General features: G+C 47.4%; 1 protein-coding gene across 2 annotated transcripts in view; it reads left to right on the top strand.

Moving 5' to 3' along the window:
• Window positions 1-19,974, top strand: part of LHFPL2 (LHFPL tetraspan subfamily member 2) — a 176,672-nt gene that overhangs the window by 14,534 nt on the left and 142,164 nt on the right. The window contains exon 2 of one of the 2 annotated variants that reach the window (XM_047778170.1): window positions 988-1,065. The exons of the other annotated variant lie outside the window; for it this stretch is intronic. The gene's annotated coding sequence lies outside the window, so the exon portion shown is untranslated. The remainder of the gene's footprint in view (window positions 1-987; window positions 1,066-19,974) is intronic. 2 annotated transcript variants of the gene reach the window in all.

The raw sequence follows: 19,974 nt of genomic DNA, 5'->3' as shown, positions 1-19,974 counted from the left end.
GGCCATTGGCCTCAAGAAAAAGTCCAAATACTCCTAAAATGCCAGTCTCCCTCTTGGCCTCTGAAATACTCCTTTTGCTTGTGAACTCACTATGCCGTTGCCTCCTGGGCACCCAGTTGGCTCCTCTCCCTGCCTGGCATGCTCTTGGCTTGCCATCTTAATCTGGCCAACTCGTACTTGTCAGTCCTCAGCTTCACCATCACCTGCTCTGGGAGGTCCGCCCCTTCCCTTTGCTCTCTCCGGGGTCAGCTGGTGCCTCTGCAAAGGCTCTGTGTCACTTCAGTGTATTTTCCTCATGTCAGATTCTGTTGGCAGCATCATAGTCATGATGACCGCCTGTTTACTTCCCTGTCTCTGTGGACTGTCAGCTCCCTGAGGGTGGGGAACATGTGCCATGGTCCCCCCGAAGGTCCAGCCTTGGCATAGGGCCTGCATATCGAAAGCCTTCTTTTTTTTTTTTTTTTTAAAATCTTTAAAAGAAATCCTTTTTTTTTTTTTTAATTTTAATAATTTTTTTTCCCACTGTACAGCAAGGGGGTCAGGTTATCCTTACATGTATACATTACAATTACATTTTTTCCCCCACCCTTTCTTCTGTTGCAACATGAGTATCTAGACAAAGTTCTCAATGCTCTTCAGCAGGATCTCCTTGTAAATCTATTCTAAGTTGTGTCTGATAAGCCCAAGCTCCCGATCCCTCCCACTCCCTCCCCCTCCAAAGCCTTCTTAATCATTCTGTGAGATAGAGGCTGCCTGGTGGGGAGGGAGACGACATGCCTGGCTTACTGTTCCCCTGCCGCTGAGTTAAGACACCGGGATTCTCACCCGCATCCCTTTGCTCCATCCAACTCCTTACCCAAGTGACCCAGGTCAAGTTTTCTGCTCTGAGGCCAAGGAACCTTAAGTGTGGTCTGCAGGTGTCACTGGGGCCGTTGAAAGACTCCTATTCCAGGTTAACAAAAGTGGTCCTGTCCTGTTGTGTTTCAGGAACACGGAAAGCAGACTCTTGATTTCACAGCTGGCCCGTGGATTTCGCCTCTCATCAAGGAGCTCCTCCTCGAACAGGTAAAGGGTTGGTGGCTTCCTGGACCTGCTCATGCGCAGGCTGGTTGTGGGAAAACCCTAGCCGTGTCCTACAGTCTGATAACCACCTCAAGTTCTGCATTAAAGGAGACAGTCCTTAAATGTCAGCTGGCAGCTCCTTTAAGAAGGGGTCCAGTTGGTCCCCTGCCCCTTTGAGTCATCCGGCAAAGGTGATCACTGACTTGCCTGCTTTCTCCTGGGCGTTCATTGCTGGCCTCCTCAGCACCCAGCACGCTTTCCTTTGCACGGGGCCCTCTTCTCCTTTCCGTCTGAGTGGGTGCTTGAGAATTCCTTTTCCTCATTGAAGACTCAGCCCAAGTTTCACTTGCTATTTACCAGCTGCTGAAGGAGAGGGTGTTCAGAGCACGGCCCTTTTGCAGCACGAATGCTGCCTCTCTGCTCACACAGCATGTTGCACGTGCCCTCGGTCAGCCGTACTCACTTGTTTGTACACAGCTTTCTGCTCATCTGTGAGTTCTTTTTGCTACTGTCTCTGACCTTGCCTGGTTCCTGGCATGGAACTGGCTTTCAGTACACGAGTGAATGTTCGTATGAGGAAAAAAAAAAAAAATGCTCTAGTAAACCAAACTGAAGCACAGCCACAAAATATGGTAATGTATTCCTAAGCCAATGAACTGATGTGTAGAGTGCCTCTTTGGATTAATTACATGGCTGTTTGCGCACATTACCACGGGTAATTGAGAATTTACCGTAATATGTTAAGTCAGCGGGAGTTTAGATTCTTACCCTGTTGAAAAGGATAAGAAGTCAGGCGTCTTTGTGTCACTGTCAGTAATGTGCTAACTGCCAGCCCCCTGCCCGAGCTGCTAGCCCCCTTGGCCGCCCTGGGAGCGACACCTGTCCGCCAGCCCATAGCTGAATATGTAGGCAAAGACTATACTTTCAAGGGTCTTTTCTGTAGTTTGTTACTAAATGTATAGGCAGGAAGGGAGCAAACAATATGTAAACTTGACCAGTTTACAACCCAGAGGAAATAAAAGTATTTCTAAGTGGCTCAGGCATTTGTTTTAAAACAGTCTAGGTTTAAATAATTTTAATAAAACGCTTTTACATTGTGCATTTCCCTTTTCCCCATAGACTGAGTATGCTGGGATCTTTGAGAGACACACTGATTGGCTTGAGGCTGTTTTGCTTCCAGCTCTGTGTTGAGAGTAGCAACCCCCAGAGCAGTGGGTCTTGGGAATCTTGGAGCCAGAAAGGGGCCTAGGTCCTTTCGAGAAGTGGCAGGTGGCTGAGTTCACAGAAGCCAGGGTGGAGGTGGGCCGATGGCACTTCCCTCCAGCCACTGGCCACTTTCACAGGGTCAAATGTGGTTCTGAGCTTTGCTCCTGCCTCCACAGAAACAATGCTCAGTATGCAGCCTTTCCAGTTGCTTTGTTTGGGTGTGTGCAGCATGAAAGCAGAGAGAAGGAACTTGGCTTCTGGTTTCCCTGTGTGCTTTCCCCAACCTAGGAGAGGTACCAGCTTCCTAGTGCCACCTGGAAAAGCCATCTCATCACTGTGGTTTCTTCTGCCTGGTGCTAAGCCCCAGCTATGTAACTGCCTGAATGAGAAGTTAGTGAAAGGCAAGGGGGTACAGGAAATTTGACTCTCACCTGACCCTGTTCATCTTAAAGTTTCCTAGGCTTGGGTAGAGGGAGAGTTTCAGCTTTGCTCAGGGATTTCCGTGTCAGCATGGAGTCCAGTGTGTCTCTCATACTTGAAAAATACACAAAGAAAACACGTGGTAGTTAAAAAACTCAACGTTAAAATGTGAGTGGGTTTTAGCCTTGTAGTAGGTTTCGGAATTTGAGGTATCGTTGCTCTTTTGGGCTGCTCCATGTCTGCAGAGGCCAAGTGCAGGGTGGTGAGAGTGTCTGGTCTCCATGCTGCCAGACCCACGGGGAGTGCTTCCCCATTAGTAATAATTCGATGCTCCCCGAGCTTCTAGGAGATCTCCGATTCTCAGAGTGTTTTCCATTTTTCAGCACAGTTGTAATCTGGTTAGAAGCAAAATGAGGCGGGTCAAGTTGTCGAGTGACTGAGCTGGTCCCCCTCTACCCAGGGGCTTGGACGTGTCTTTATGCTTTCAGGCGCACTTCACAGAGCTCTCTGGATGAATCTTGACAAACCCACATCATCCTCATTAGAAAGTCCACAAAGTGATATCGGTCCCGAATTCACCGAGAGCTTATGAGCTTATGACTCTGCATAGGGTGTTCTTTCTTCATTCAATTAAATGTGTACTGTTTCTAAAGAACAGGTTTACTGAGGACTGCCAACACCTCAGCAGTAGAATCTGTGTATCAGGGTGTGTGTGTGTGTGTTATAGCCATTTTGGAGCCTTGGCCTCCATCCAAAGACACTGACTGTCCAGCGTGGCCCCTTGTATCCAGGGTAGACATTTGGGAGCAGTCAGAGCGAAGGCAGCCAGCAGACACAGCAACTGGTGTGCTGGTTTCTGGCTGGTGATTTCCTTTATGGGTGAAGTGCCTGGGAATCCACACTGCAGCTGGTGACAGATGCACACATCAGGGTACATCCCCTCTCAGGTGTCTGGTTTTCCCATGTGAAGCCTTGATCTTCAGCTTCCCAGGAGCCTTTATCTTATCTTTCTTTTAAAGAAGAAGCAAGATCTGGAAAATTGGTTTTCAGGTTTCATTGTAAAACCACACCCAGGTATTGACATCTCCAGGGGAGCGTTTGCTTATTTCCATTTCCAGAGCAGAATCAGTCATCATTTGGGAACCACTTTTTACTTTGGTCGGGTCACTTTTCATCTGTGATCTGTCGGCTGGTTTGTCTTATCCACCTTAGGAGTTTTGTAATCCATTATGAAAGAGAATTTAATGGAAGTATTCAAATGGAATAAACATTTACTTTACAAAAGGACTGGAGGTATTGTTTTGATCGCTCCCATATCCTCTTTCTGTTATGAAATGACTGTTTTCTGTTCCTTATAGCCTCTTCACAATTATGGACCGAGTTGGAAGGAGGCCCTTCGGATGACTGGTTAATCAAAGTAACTTTCCCAAAGAGGCAGAAGAGAGTGAAGAACTTTCTTCTTCCATCTCTTAGTGCGAAAGAGCAGATACTCTGCATTTTAAATGATTCCTTTTCTCTTTGGAGCATTTCGTAGCTGGAGTGGTTTCTGAGGCTCTCGGAATCCTCTTCTCTCAGCTCCCTTCTTCAAAGCTAGAGGCTGTGGTTGGCTCTCTTTAAACCCATGGCATTGATGCTTCTCTTTCCTCTCCTCTGTTTCCTGATGGGCAAGGCCTGGTGCTCACCTCACCCATGTTTTATCTGCCTGCCTGGGGTTGCTGCAGAGAAGCACTTGTGCCCTTTCTGGCTATGCTCTGAAAAGGAACACCAACAGCCAGAGCTCCATCGCGGCCCAGCAGGCTGGGGAAGATCATTCTCATCCTCCTTGTTGCTGGGTTCAAAGTGCACTTTGCATTTTATGGGGGTGATCAGCCCTCCCAAGGTGCTGGTTTGCGTGGGGCTGTGTTGGAGCCTGGTGGACAGTTAAGCACGCTGGCCTCCTTTGGCCTTTGCCTTTTTGGCTGAGTGACCGTTGTTCCTGCTCTGAGTGAGAAGGGGCTGCTGCTCCTTTGAGCAGAGCACCAGGCAGGGGTGGAGAACAGTTCATCTTGTTCAAAGGGGATGCCTCTGAAGCATGAAGATTGAACTGATTGTGACCCCACCCGAGGCGGGGGGGGGGTGCGGGGGGGGCGGGGAGCAGAAGCGCCCTCTGGAGAACAGGCCGGGAGGAGGAAGCTGGCAATTACTAATCCCATCGGCCTTTGGGGTCCTCAGGGTCTCATATCCGTTGAAAAGAGAGAGAAGTGGGGGTTGAAGGTAATAAAATAGGCCTTAAATTAGAGGAGCAGGGGGTCATTTTATCTAATTTTGTGGTTGTTACTGAGGAATAAAGGGCAGAGGAGATAATTTCATTAGCCCCTTTGAGATCTTTATCACAGGGAGCCAGCCTTTGGTCATGGAGCAGAGCCTCAGTTGGTTTCAAGTGGAATACTTTAGACTTTCTCCTGGTAAACCCAGAGCCCAGTTGCCAAGTGTGGGGGCGGGGGGGCTGGGGAGGCCCAGTGATCACATAGGGCTTGGTGGGTCAAGAACAGGAGTTTCTCCTGCCCGGAGAGTTAGAGACTTCAAAACAGCTGATATAAGTCCCAAGGGATTGCTTGGCCCTTTGATCAGAACCGTGGCATTTATGCTGAAAATACAGTTACCCCGCCAGACAAGAGAGCCCGTTCAGTGTTGAAATGGCATCTTTACCTCTGAGGAAGGCAAATACAATTTAAAAGAATTTGAAAAACAAAAAAAAAAATAAGGGAGTCGCCGTCGTGGCTCAGTGGAAATGAATCTGATTAGTATCCATGAAGACGAAAGTTTGATCCCTGGCCTTGCTCAGTAGGTTAAAGATCCAGCATTGTCATGCACTATGGTGTAGGTTGCAGATGTGGCTTGGATCTGGCGTTGCTGTGGCTGTGGTGTAGGCCAGCAGCTATAGCTATGATTCGACCCCCAGCCTGGGAACCTCCATATGCCACAGGTGCAGCCCTAAAAAAAAAAAAAAAAAAATCATTTGAACCCAATTAAAAACCTCAATCCGTTGTCAACGGTGCAGTTTTGGAGCACGATGGCCATGGAATTCCTGTGAGTTGGGCATTCAGATTCCTAAACCAGCTGGTGGGGAGTGAGCAGATGGGTGAGTCTGTCTCCTCTGTTTGATGAGCACTGTTCTGTTCGTGGTGTGTTTGTTTCTGCTGCTTCATAAAGGCCTTTTGGGTAGGAAGGTACTTCTATCCATGATTACAGAGAAGGGAGTGAAGCGGAGCGAGGCAGAGAGAGGTTATGTGACTTGCGCTTGGTCTTTGGGTAGGGAAGTGGGGGATCTGAGATTCTGTCCTGGGATTTTGGACTTTGAAATTTATGCTTTTGTCTTTTTGCCATTTCTTGGGCCGTTCCTGCGGCATATGGAGGTTCCCAGGCTAGGGGTCTAATCAGAGCTGTAGCCACCGGCCTATACCACAGCCACAGCAACGCGGGATCTGAGCCGCGTCTGCAGCCTACACCACAGCTCATGGCAGTGCCAGATCCTTAACCCACCGAGCAAGGCCGGGGATCAAACCCCCCACCTCATGGTTCCTAGTCAGATTCGTTAACCACTGAGCCACGATGGCAACTCCTGAAATTAAGCCCTCTGTGATCATAATGGGAGGAAGCAGAGGAGGGGGTGACTGATGGTGTCCTCCTGGAGAAAGGAGAGAAAAGGGTGATGATGAGTAGATAGTTCTCTGTATCAGCCACCAGCTGGCACCATTCCCCAAGGCAGCCTGGTTTCTTTCTGAGGGTGAGCAAAGTGATCAAGGGGGGCAGAGCAAGGCAGGCAGGAGTTGGGGGAGATTGGAGAGGGCAGGCTGGGGAGGGCTCTTTGTATGCTGGACACAGTCCTAAGCAAAGTTGAGTAACTCGTGGATTGCCTGTGCCTGTCACCCGAAAGGCCAGGGCGTCGACGGTCTGCATTACTGCTTCTGGCTGGTGTATTTCTGGGGCCCAGCCTTTTCCGTGTCCATTATTCATGGGCTTACCATCTTGTATCTACTTGTCTCCACCTTCTCCTGCTCTGCTGTAGAAATTTCTGCTGAATATTTGTGAACTTAGCTCTGAATAAAAAGAAAACTTCGGTGTTCCCGTCGTGGCCCAGCGTAAATGAATCCGACTAGGAACCATGAGGTTGCGGGTTCAATCCCTGGTCTTGCTGAGTGGGTTAAGGATCTGGCATTGCTGTGAGCTGTGGTGTAGGTCATAGACAAGGCTCAGATCTGGCGTTGCTGTGGCTGTGGTGTAGGCCAGCAGCTGTAGCTCTGATTCGACCCCTAGCCTAGGAATCTCCATATGCCATGGGTATGGCCCTAAAAAGCAAAAAGAAAAGGAAAGAAAAAAAGAAAATTTCTGTGGAGTTTCTGCTGTGATCCAGTGGGTGAAGAACCCAAATGCAGCAGTTTGGGTCACTGCGGAGGCACAAGTTAGATCCCCAGCACTGCACAGTGAGTTAAAGGATCCAGCCTTGCTGCAGATATAGCTGTAGCATAGGTCACAGCTGTGGCTCAGATTCAGTTCCTGGCCTGGGAACTTTCACATGCTGTGGGTGCGGCCATGAAAGAAAGAAAAAAGAAAGCTTCTATTAAGATGTGCTAATAAGGAGTTCCCTTTGTGGCTTGATGGGTTGAGAACCTTACTGGTGTCCATGAGGATGAGGATGTGGGTTTGATCCCCGGCCTTATTCTGTGGGTTAAGGATCTGATGTTGCTGTGGCTGTGGTATAGGCTGGCAGCTGCAGGTCTGATTTGACCCCTGGCCTGGAAACTTCCATATGCTGCGGGTTCGGCCCTAAAAAATAAAGAAAAGGCGTGCTAGTAAAAACCTTAACCACTAGTAAGTACATTTAATCATAGCTTCAGTTTGCATAGATCTTATAAAAATCTCTCCCCCCATTGATTCAGGAGCAGCTGCTGTTTCCCTGTATAAGCTGACAATGGACCCGTAGAGGTACATCTCTTTTGTGTGGATGTGATGCCCTTGGGAGCTCCAGCCAGATGTTTTCCTGAAATGTTACCTGAGGGGAATTTGGGGAGTGGGGGAGGACGAGAGGGGAAGATTTTCACTTGTTGCACTAATGCTTCTCCATATCCTGTACAAGCATCTTTGCCCTGCAGTACTCAGAGGCAAGAGTCCTGTAGCATTGGCCGTGTGCTGGTCCTTTCCTTCATTACTGTGGCTACTCAGAAGTTGGCTGGACTTTAATGCCTCTTAAAAGCCTTTCTCAGAGTTCCCGTTGTGGCTCAGTAGTTAACGAATCCGACTAGGAACCATGAGGTTGTGGGTTTGATCCCTGGCCTCGCTCAGTGGGTTAAGGATCTGGGGTTGCTGTGAGCTGTGGTGTAGGTCTCAGGTTCGACTCAGATTCCACGTTGCTGTGGCTGTGGTGTAAGCTGGCAGCTACAGCTCTGATTAGACACCCAGCCTGGGAACCTCCTTATGCCATGAGTACGGCCCTAGAAAAGACAAAAAAAAAAAAAAAAAAAAAAAGCCTTTCTCTCTGGCTGTGTCCAGGAAGTTAAAGTGCAGTGTCAGAAATGATGTGAGTTGATCAAGAAGAAATAAACAAACTGAGGCAACATGTGAGGAAGCCTTGGCAGCCCTGCCCCTGTTTTTCTGTCGTTTGATCTCAAGGAACCAGATTTCCTCTGTGTAGAGGGAATGAGGCTGTGAGGGTCCCTGTGCCAAGGAGCCTGCTCTGTGCCTGCCCGTGAGCCTTCTAGGTGAGGGCTCCACTTAGTCTCATAAACTCTGGGATGAAAATGAGCCGTTTATGCTTGGCGGAGTGCAGAGAAGTCACACGTCTGCAGCCTGCACTATATGGATGTGGAGAAAAAATAGCATCTGTTCAGGGAAGCAGAACATTCCAGAATGCTTTAGCACCCCCCCCCCCCCGCCGCCCCTGCACCAAAGTAGAGAGTGCAGAATAGGAGAGCTGGGAGGGACTTAAAAGGACTTCTTGTCCAAGCCCTTGAATTTCAGTTCAAGACCCCCGAATGACTTGGCCGAAGTTCTGTCCCTTGTCTGTCTTATTGGTTCACCCTCTTACCTTTGGTCCCTGGAGGGTGCTGGTGCTTCAGATGGACGTGTTAGGTGAGTGAATGATATCTGTGAGGTGGTGACTTCTGCCTCCCCCCTCCACTGGTCTTTGAGATATTTTTATTGCCTGAGAAGTCTGTAAGAAGTGGTGTCAAGTAGCTTGTCCGTAGTTGAGGCTTTCTTGAGATGACATGTGGGTTAGAAAATTGAGATGGAGCAAGATGAAACTGATTCCTTCCAGTCAGCTGTGCAGTTGAGGGAAGACAGGCTTTCTCAGGCTTGGGGCTGGATGGGAGGCAGGATGCCACATTGTAGAGTGACGGAGGGGCGCCCTCCCTGGAGTTGGGCAGAGCCTGTGCCTCGTGGAGGTGCTGACCCCAATCGCCACCCCTCCCCAAGGAATCAGGACAACTGGAAGTCGGGCTTCAAGTTGTCCCTCTACCCAAGAACAGTACCCGATGCCAGAGGCCACCTTCCTTTTGCGGCCCGGTGATCCCGTTTCAGAGGCACTTGAAAGAGGACTGCTCGGAGCTTATCGAATTTTCAGTCTGTTGGTGGATGTGCGTGCGTGTGTGCATGCACACGGTGCTGTGGGTGTGAACAGAGGGCCCAGAGACGTTCGGACTCTGTAGCCGTGGGAAGAGGACCCGGTCCTCCATGCTGCCAGTAACTCAGGTCCCCCACCACGCCCGCTCATTTTCAAAATTGCAGCTTTGCCATCAGTGGCCAAATAAACCAAGTTCCGCAGTGAGCTGTGTCTAGAGACCCACGGTGGCCAGCCACACTGCTGCTTTTAGGCTGGGCCCTCAGAGCACTGCTGTTCATTTATCTCGCATATTTCACCTCCCTGTTCATGCTCAGATTTACCACACTGCAAATGAGTTTCACAACTTCAAATAGTTACAGGAGATGAATTCCATGAAAAGTTGCCGAAGAGACTTTGTAAGGTCAGGATATTGTGTTTAAATTCACAAACACTAAAGCGATACCATTGTTTGCTGCTGAGTTGGTTTTTTCTACCCACTGTGGCCTAGCCTCCCAGGCTGGCTGGGGGTGTTTGTATCTTTTTATTATTTTTTATTTTTTATTTTTTTTAAGGGCCTCACCTTTGGCCTATGGACGTCCCTAGGCTAGGGGTCGAATCGGAGCTGGGGCCACCAGGCTGTGCCACAGCCACAAGAACATGGGATCTGAGCCGTATCTGTGACCTACACCACAGCTTACGGCAACCCCAGATCCTTAACCCAGTGAACAACGCCAGGAATGGAACCTGAGTCCTCATGGATACTAGTCGGGTTCATTACTACTCAGCCACAATGGGAACTCCTGTATCTTTTATTTTATTTTATTTACTTATTTATTTATTTTTGTCTTTTTAGGGCTATACCTGCGCATATGGAGGTTCCCAGGCGAGGGGTCTAATAGGAGCTATTGCTGCCAGCCACAGCAACTTCAGATCCAAGCTGTGTCTGCGACCTAGACCACAGCTCATGACAATGCCCCGATCCTTCACCTACTGAACGAGGCCAGGGATTGAACCCGCAACCTCATGGTTCCTAGTTGGATTTGTTTCCGCTGCTCCATGACGGGAACTCCTCCTGTATCTTTTTAAATTAACCTCTAGCTTTCGCCACATGGCCTTGATGTTCAGGGGCAAGTGTCCTTCCTCTGGAACGCGTGGCACCTGACCACTTTCATGTGGGATTTCTGTGCTGCCTCAGATGGAGAGAATGCTGTTTCTTCAGGAAACTTCTTCCACCCGACACTCCCTTCAGGGTTCACCAGGGTTCTGCTGGTGCTGACTCTGCATGGGAACTCCTTGCTTCTCTCCAGGAAAGAGGCAGCAGACATCCAGTCTCCTGGTGGGTCAGAAGACAAGCTGGAGTCTGACCCTGATTAATGACCACAGGAAGGATCAGCTGGGTTATTGGCTTCTGCTCTTGATTGTAGATCACAGGGCTTATTGATCTCAAGTTGGCAGGCCTTCTGCAGGCCAGAGGTGGGTCTGACCAGGTCTCCATAGCAGCAAGAAGAATGATGACTGTTGGATGAGTTATTAGAGCTTGCATAAGAAGAGCAAACTTAATCTTACACAGTGGCATTAATCATTACTTTGTTTTTTGGTGAAAAATCAGGCCTTGGGAAGCAGTTTTGTGGTAGTGCCCTCACGGGTTGGTGTTTGAGCTTCTTTTGGAGACTGTTCTTTGGCACTGATGTTATTCTTTGTGATCCTGTCTTACTGTCCCGCGCTAGCATGGTGCTTTAGAAATGATCAGTAAATAATATACTCGAGCCTAAAGCACTCTATGTGAAAGACAATGCAAATTAGAAACAAATTCAATTTTTAGCAACACATATATGTTGATAAAAACTGTGTTTGGAACATCTGGTTTCTTGAATTCATTTGCATGTGGGGAAAACTTGATTCTTCTGTTCAGGATTCTTGAAAGTACAAAGAGAAGTGAAGTGGGAGCGCCTGCCTTCCCAGCTATGGGCCTTGAGCTTTTATGAAGGGTGATTTAGAAAGCAAACCTTTTAGTAGAAAAGTTTTTCACTATTGCCCCTTGATGAAGGGTATACTTTTATTTACTTATTTTATTGCATGTGACATTGTTTCAATTTAGTAGTTCTCTTTCTCTCTCTCTCTTTTTTTTTTTTGTCTTTGTAAACAGTCTATGGGAATCTGTAACCACAGTGGCAGGAAAAGAAAAAAAAAGGCTAATGGAGGTTTCTATAGTAGTGTTCATGTTTGGGAAATTAAATGCTGACGTGTGATGGAATTCTCTGTTCCTAGGGTCTGTACTTGCTATAGAAATTTAATAAGTTCAAAGATTGATTCATATTCCTGATTTTCTTAGAGTGAAATCGTAGTGTATGTACATTCGTTAGTCATGCCCCAAGGAAGGTAGAAATCATGTAAGAACAGTTTTATAGCGAGTTGGGAGCATAATAGTCAAAATTTGTAGTTATTGTGCAAGCGTCTTGCTCTTGCTTTTATAAGGCAGAGCAGAGAAGTCTTTGCCGTGCATGTCTGTCTGTCTTCCTCTTAGGCGTCTGTGTTTTCTCTGGGTGATTGCCTCCCCGTCGTGTCCTTTCCTTAGAACCGGTATTAGATCCCTGGCCATCACCCCAGTCTCATCACCCCCTGTTGATAAGGCCTTCACCGTAGGGTCTTCAGGAGAGAACCAAGGTCTCTTCCCCCCCCCCCCCCCCCCCGGGGCCGGCTCCCAAGGATGTCCGGTCCGTGCCTTTGCATTCTCTTGGGAGCCTGTTTGTACCTCACAAGCAGCGCAGTTCACCTTGAATCTGGAGAACACGCATTTTCTGTAGCCTAAACACGTTAATGATTAAACACAGGATTAGATACTGTTTGGCGTGTCTGCAGCCAGTTTAAGTTTTTTTTTTTTTTTTTTTACCAGTTAACAAACATGAGAGAGCTATCTATCAGGCTCTTGGGAGGAGCGCGTGTTTGGGAGACAGCCCTGCTGGGCCCCTTTTGGCCATGGGGGTTGGGGGCCTGGATGATGTTTTTGGTCACGTTCTGTGGTGGGGAAGACCCAGCCTGGGGACAGACAGGCCTGGGTTCATGTCGCACTGCCCATTCCCAGGACCTGTGGCCTTAGGCAAGTGACGAGTCTCTCCAGGCCTTTGTTTCCTCATCTGTGAAATGGACATAATCACACCCATTTGGGGGAATTGCATGGTAGTAAAGGAGCACAAAGCATGGTAGTTCTCACTGCTGTTCAGATAGGAGCACGTCGGCTTGAAGGAATGCAAGAACCTCTGAACGTTTCTCATGGATCGCTGGCCCCTTAAGCCAAGGTAGCTCAGAGCATTTTTCAGGCATGTGGTGTGTTTAATCCTGGGGCCGCCCTGTCTATATGGAAGCTTGTTGCCAAGTTTTCTTGAACGCCTTGCCTCACTTGCCCTTTCTTCAGCACAAAGCCTCTGTCACTGGCCTTTCCCAGGGCTACGTTTGCCTTTAGGATCAAGGAAGTTCTAGAGTGTGTGTTTTGACATGAGGCAAAATTAATAGTCACCTGAAAGTTAAGTTAGTCCTGTGGTCAGATTCGCAGGTCTGTATTTCTGGGGAGTGAGGGCCATGTGTGCTGTTGCGGAACAGCTGAGGTTCTCCTTCTTGGGGGAAAATCTTAGTTGGTAAGGGGGATGCAAAATCAAACAATTGTATAAAAAGTGTTTATGTTTGTCCTGGGAGAATGGCAACACATCACGCGCCGTTAACGGGCCTGGCCCACACTGCAGTTTGCACCAACCCAGCACCATAATTTATTTCACTGAGGGGATTGTGATTTTACATGCCATGGGTTGTTGTCCTTGAAACTTTTTTTTTTTTTTTTAAGAGGAAAATAGCAATGCATGTTAGGAATAGGAAATAGCTTTACACGTTTTGTGGTGGAAGAGACCCAATAAAAATGACTATCAGAAGTTCTCCCAAAGGTGAATATCAGAGTTTATAAATAGTGTTTGCTGTCTGTGGAGTGGGCAGCTTTTGATTTGTAAGTGTAAGCCAGGGTAGGACAGATGCAGATGAAGCTGGGCACGCAAGAGGGTTATTTACTGCCAGGAGGAAAAGTCCATCTGCGGGCCGCTCAAGCAGGCATCTGTGTTGTCTTAGGGACAGGCGGCAGAGGACCGGGTGTGTTTGGTCAGATTAGGTCACGTCTGTGTCCTTGCTGCTATTGTTTGCCTGCAGGGAGGTGACAGATGGAAGAGGCTGTCCTGCAAGAGGGGCTGTTAATCTGTAACTCGGGGCTCGCCTGCATCCATGCATAAACATTTCAGCTCATTATTCTAAGAAACAAAAGACCAGAGCCTGTGTGAGCCCCTGAGTTCTAAATCATTGGGGTTTTTTTTTTTTTTTTGTCTTGTCTTTAGTATGACTGATGTGATTGGGTCATCTAAATTAAAAGTGACTCTTAAATATTAAGTTAAAGAGTGAGTTCATGATGAGAAGGAATGATTTTCAGACTTTTAGAAGAACTTTTTTTTTTTTTTTAATGACATATTCCAGTGAGCCACAGCATCTTTGCATTTATTTACTCCATAGAAATTCAGCTGTACATGCGTGGTGCAAAAACAGGGGAAAGAGAAATAACAGTGAAAGTGACATGGAGCTGCTAACAGGCTGCTCAGTTAGAGTGTGGGCTTCAGGGCAGGATTCCCCAGCCTTGTCGCCATGGGCATCTTGGTGCCGAATCATTCTTGGCTCTGGGGGCCGCCCTGTGTGTTGTGGGATTTGGAACAGCCTCCGCAGCCTCTGCCGACCAGATGCCAGTAGAACTTGTCTCCCTAAGTTTCGAAGATCCCAAAGGTCTCCAGACATTGTCCCTTGTCATCTGCAGGCTGCGAGCACGAAGGAGAGAGGGACAGGACCTTCTTGGCTGAGAACCACTGCCTGAAGTTCTTTTCCTTCTGCTGTTACTACCTCAGTCGATCTGGGTTCCACATCCTCTCAGACATCATCTTGCCTTTACTGGGTGCGGTTGACTTAAAAGCAATTAAAAACTGAGGCCTAATGAATGTAAACTGCAAAGGATAATCTGGAGACAATGAGTTTAAAGCCTTACAGCCACCTGCACAAGCCTGGGAATGAAGCCATCTTGGACCCTCCAGTCTAACCCATCCACCCCGTACCTAATGACCCCTGCCATTGCCACATGTTGTGTAAGTGCCGCTCAGATGCTCCTTGCCCAGATTCCTGGCCTAAAAAGTAAAACACTATAAAAGTTTTTTTTTTTTTTTAAGTTATTGAAATTTTGATTTAATTTCATTTCATTTTTTTGTCTTTTTCTTTTTAGGGCTGCACCTGCAGCATATGGAGGTTCCCAGGCTAGGGGTCAAATCTGAGCTGCAGCCACCGGCCTACACCACAGCAACAGCAATGCCAGATCCAATCCTCGTCTGCGACCTACAGCACAGCTCACGGCAACACCAGATCCTTAACCCATTGAGTGAGGCCAGGGGTGGAACCTGTAACCTCATGGTTCCTCGTCGGGTTCGTTTCCATTGAGCCACGACTGGAACTCCTATAAAAGTTGTTTTGAATTACCCCTAAAACAATAAATCAACCACTTTGTCTAGTGCTCTATAAAACTTATTCCAGAAGCTTCAGATGGTTTCTTGGTCTTCTAAAGAAATTTTTAAAACCATGATGTTTTACTTCACCCTGCCAGCTTTTTCTTTTTCTTTCTTTTTTTTTTTCTTTTTAGGGCCACACCCGCGGCATATGGAGGTTCCCAGGCTAGGGGTTAAATCGGAGCTGTAGCCACTGGTCTCTGCCACAACCACAGCAACGCCAGGTACAAAGTGCATCTGCAGCCTACACCACAGCTCATGGCAACACCAGATTCTTAACCCACTAAGTGAGGCCGGGGATTGAACCTGTGTGATCGTGGATACTAGTGAGATCCATTTCCACTGAGCCACGACAGGAATTCCACCCTGCCGACTTTAATGCCTCTCTGGCACAGTCTATTAAACTATTACAGACATTTTAAGTTTAACACATATTGCTTCATAACAACTATTCAGCAAATAAAATAAAAGTGAAGTTGGCTGTGGTTTCATCTGGAGATAAGGGTCCCAGGTCTTGCCTTATCCAAGATTAATAACCTCCTCTCCCAAGGCAGCTCTTGGGACTGTCCCTGAAGTGCACAGTTGGAAAGAGCTTTCTCGCTATTCTTACAAGATTAGATGAGTTTGCCCTAATTCCAGCGATGAGGTTACATCTACTCTGAAAGCTCTGTCTCCTGGAGGTGAACAGCACTGAGGGGTAGATTATAAAAATTGAATCTTTGGGAGTATGGAGGTGGGTCTCTGTGCGTGTGAGCTGCCAGAGTGACTGTCCCTTAGGCTGTGCCAGTTAGGGAAGATGTACAGTTATTTTCACTTAGATCTTTCTTGCAAGAGAACTAATAGCATCTTTGTGGATTTACTGGCACTTTTAAGAAGCCTGGAAATAACACGACCATCATTAGAAGAGATGTGTGAAACTTCACATTTTGAGCCTGCATAATGAGTTCTCCCAGGAGCCAGGGTTTGCTTCAGGAAAGTCAAGATTACCAATCCATGTGCAGTGATCATCTCTTCTAACTCAGGGCAGGCGGGTGGGGTGAGCTGCCTTTTGGCAAATGGGTGCCCGCACACAGACAAGGGCAGGTTGTCAGGGGCATGGACGTCCAGCATGTCATGGTTGATGCTAATACCAGGGAGGAGACTCAGACCAGCATCAGGAACCCTTGGCTGTGATCTGTCAAGGAGGGTGGTCATTCCCTTCTGCAAAGGCTACGGAGGACTGCCGGTGAAAATCAGGCTGCCGTAGGGTGAGCTGGAAGGCTACCCACATTCTGAATCCCATGTAGCATCCTGTCCTTTTCTTTTTGGGATCTGTCAGTACACAGACCAGGCATTGGGGCAGGTGGTGGTGGGGCGGGGGGAAGGCAGCGTGCACCTGTTGACAAGGTGTTCTGAAATCTGGATGTGACTGCCTTGGAATTCTCATCAAAATGTCTTTCTGGCTTTGTGATTTTTGTGCAGAATGTCCCCAGGAGCAATCCATAGTCAGAATGGCTACAAAGAAAATCTGAGAAAAAGAAGTTTGGATTTGCCAAAGGAATGGGAGTGCAGGGGTGAGAGGAATCCTGGGAAGAATGAAGGCGGGAGACCAGAGAGAAGCGGAGCGGGCAAGGGGGAGGTGAAGGGCAGCGTGTGACTGGGGGTCCTGAGAGCATGCGCACCATCCAGCCCTTCACATCCCACGTCCTGGCACCAGCTTTGTGAGGGTGAACTCTCTCCAGGTCATCATCCAGGGGAGTTACCTTTGGATGGTTTTCCTGGCATGTCGCCTCATCAAATAGTAGAGAAGAGATGGCAGGCTGAGAAAGGAGTGTGTGGCTGTTGTATTTCTTGCATATCCATCAGCTTGACCTTCTTGGGTATTTATATTTTTGGAGCCAAATGAGTGGTTCCCCTTGTGTCAGGATAGAGGTTCTTAATAATTGTAGCACTAGGTTTTGAATGCACATTTGATTTTAGATCTTGGGGCAATCTGAGTTCTTTGGGATGAAGCTGAACAAAGGGAAGGGCTTCTCACCCTGCTCCCATCAAGAGGCCAAGATCTGTAGACTGGAGATTGTCTGGCAGGTCCTAAGTTAATTTGAAATCTTGGGCTTAGAGTTTATGAAAGAACAGATGAAGAATGCCTACCATATATGGATTTGTTTTTAGAAAACAGTTTTCTATTAGCTGCTGGGTCCTGATGACTTTTCAAACATTGGGATTGTTTTTAATCTAATTGCCAGTTTCACAGCACACCGTTTGAGTCAGGGCAAGACAGAAAATCTGGGCTCTGTGTTCCACTGCTCTGTCTTTCTTCCTTGGCCTTTGCTAACAGGTATTCTTGTTTGAACTTTCTTGATGTCCTTTTGCCTTGCTTTTCTGTGTAGTGACGGTTCTCCACCGAGGCTGACCTGACCACTCTCCTCTCCGCTTCCTCCTCCACACACTGGGGGGTGTTTGGAGCTCGGAGGGGGATCGGCCTGCCCAAAGGCTTTTAGGAAACAGGGACCAGGATTTCATAGGAATCCCTTCCAAAATGTTGAAATACTGCCTGCATGGTAGATGAAAGTCAAAGGCTCTTCAATTTACGGTGGAGAAAGAACCTTGGAACTTTGGTTTAGAAGCTGTGACTGGCTCAGATAAAACAAGCTAGTAGAGTTGAGTGGTTAAAAGGACAGGGCTTCGGAGCCAGACTGCCTGGGTTTGAAACCAGCGCTAACATATCCCAGCTGAGTGCTCTTTGGGATGTTAACCCAGCTCTAACATTTCCCACCTGGATGATCTTTGGGACGTTAACCAACTCTAACATTTCCCAGCTGGGTGACCTTTGGGACATCAACCAGCTCTAACATTTACCAGCTGGGTGATCTTTGAGACAGTACTTAGTCTTTTTGCTTCTGTCCCCGCATCTGTAAATCAAGGTTAATAATACTTCATACGTTTTTGTGACGATCAAATAGGTTAGAACAATACTTGGCATATTTTAAGTATTCAGTAGTTGACTTCTTTTTGGTAAAATATCATTTGAAATGTTCCCAAGATTCCTAAATCTTCCCCTATTCCTAAATCTTTCAGTCTTCTCTTCTTTTTTCTTTTTCTAGACATGAGCTCTGCTGGTGTTCATATGTTTATATTTACACAGCCAAAATGAATTTTACCACAATTTTAAGTTCAAGTATAACAAAATGATTTGAGTCTTTCTTAAAGACTTATAATGAAATGCGTAGTGTTGTCTTTCAATAGAAACAATGTTAATATGCCAGATTCCATGAGAAGAACTTGTAGTAGTCTGATTTAGCACTGCGTTTCTAATTCTAGGGATGGCGCTAGAAAGTAGATTCTTTCTCCTTAAAACGAGTAGGCTTTACCCAGAAACCCAGATGTTCTGAGTGTGGGCCATAACGAGCTTTCTTGACTCCCCCCCCACCCCCCACCCCAAGGCCCAGTGGAGATGAGACTCCTTAGCTGGAGAAAGTGGGTAGAATTGTTCTAATAGCATTTGTCTGCTGGACCATGCTTCCTAGGGGGCAGCCTGAAATGGTTCTGATTCTTTTGCAAGTGCCCATGCAAAATCAGGCCAGTCTTCCCAGCAGTATTGAGGGAGACCCCTGAAGATTCAGGGCCATGACTGTCTAGGTATGTTTTACCCATGAACCTTTTTTTTGTGTGTGTGTGTCTTTTTGGACCACACCTGTGGCATATGGAAGTTTCCAGGTTAGGGGTTAAGTCAGAACTGTAGCTACTGGCCTACACCACAGCCACAGCCATGCCAGATCTGAGCCGCATCTGCAGCCTACACCACAGCTTATGGCAACACCAGATCCTTAACCCACTGAGCAAGGCCAGGGATTGAACCTGTGCCCTCATGGATGCTAGTGGAGTTTGTTAACCACTGAGCCACGATGGGAAGCCTACCCATGAAGGCTTTTAAAACTTAGACCTAAACCCTGTCATTGACTAAGGTTTGTAGCATAGCATTGGCACCCAGGTTATCATCAGTTTGCAAGTGTGATTTCTAAGATCTGTTCTTTACCTGTTGTAGAGTACTCTCTGGTAACCTAGGGAAGAAAGTGTTATTATGAAGTGACATTGGCATGGGGTGTACTGGGTCCACCCCTGGGAGGACACTGACCCGGGCTCTCTTACAAAGACAGCTGTGTGCTCCTTCCAGTTATCTTTCCTGGTAATCCTGTAATGGTGATATCAACATCCCCCCTTTTGTATCTGATGAAATTAAGTCAAAGGTTTGATAACCACCTCCCCTCCAAAAAACTTTCTAAAAACTTCCCCCTGCCAAACAGCTCCCTCCCCTAAACAATTTCACCCCCCCTCCCCCCAAAAAAGTTTGATAATTTTCCCAAGACTGTATGACCTATAAGTAGGCGAAGTGGATTTTGGACCATAGCTCTGCTTGATCCAAAGCTTGTTTTAAATCATTGCTCTGGCCTTTCTTTTAGTATGAAATAGACATGGATAGTCCATTTCAAATGATTTTAAAAATTTGAAACTGAGAGTACCAGACAAGCACAGAAGGATGGAAATCGCTCGAGATGGGAGAAGGTTGGTTCATGTCAACAGAAGACGGTACTAGGTAGCATCTCTCTTAGGCCAGTCTTCATAGCCTCCCCATGGAGTATTAGATCCATTTTACAGAGGAGGTAGTAGAGGCTCAGTGAGTATAAGCAACTTGTGTAAATAACACACCCTGTAAGTGAAAAGCAGGGATCTGAATCCTTCTTTCACCAGCATGCTCTGAAAAGGCTGGGACAGTCTCATTGCCTAGTCACTTCCCGTTACCCCCAGGGCACATGGGACAACCCTGGAATTAAGACCCAGGAAAACCAAATATATATTCCAGGCTTCTCATGGTCTTATGAAACTAACTGCCTTTACCTGGCATTCATTTTGCCTCCAGGAAGCATACCTGTGTCTAGAGAGAGAACTAGCCCACAAGGGAGGTAGAAGGCTGGCAGAGGAGGTATGACCTCCAAGTCATCAATTCCAGGGACTTGAACTTGTTCTACGGCCTCTGCTCCTCGGAGCCTGGAAAATGGCCAGTGAGAATTGGCATTCTTTGCACCAGCAAATGCACCAGCTTCAGTGCACCTCATCCTTTTGGTGCCTTATGTGCCAGGAGGACCTGAGGGCGCTCCT

Source organism: Phacochoerus africanus, chromosome 4 (assembly GCF_016906955.1).
Source record: "Phacochoerus africanus isolate WHEZ1 chromosome 4, ROS_Pafr_v1, whole genome shotgun sequence".
NCBI lineage: Eukaryota > Metazoa > Chordata > Mammalia > Artiodactyla > Suidae > Phacochoerus > Phacochoerus africanus.
This window is presented reverse-complemented; position numbering and strand designations above follow the sequence as displayed.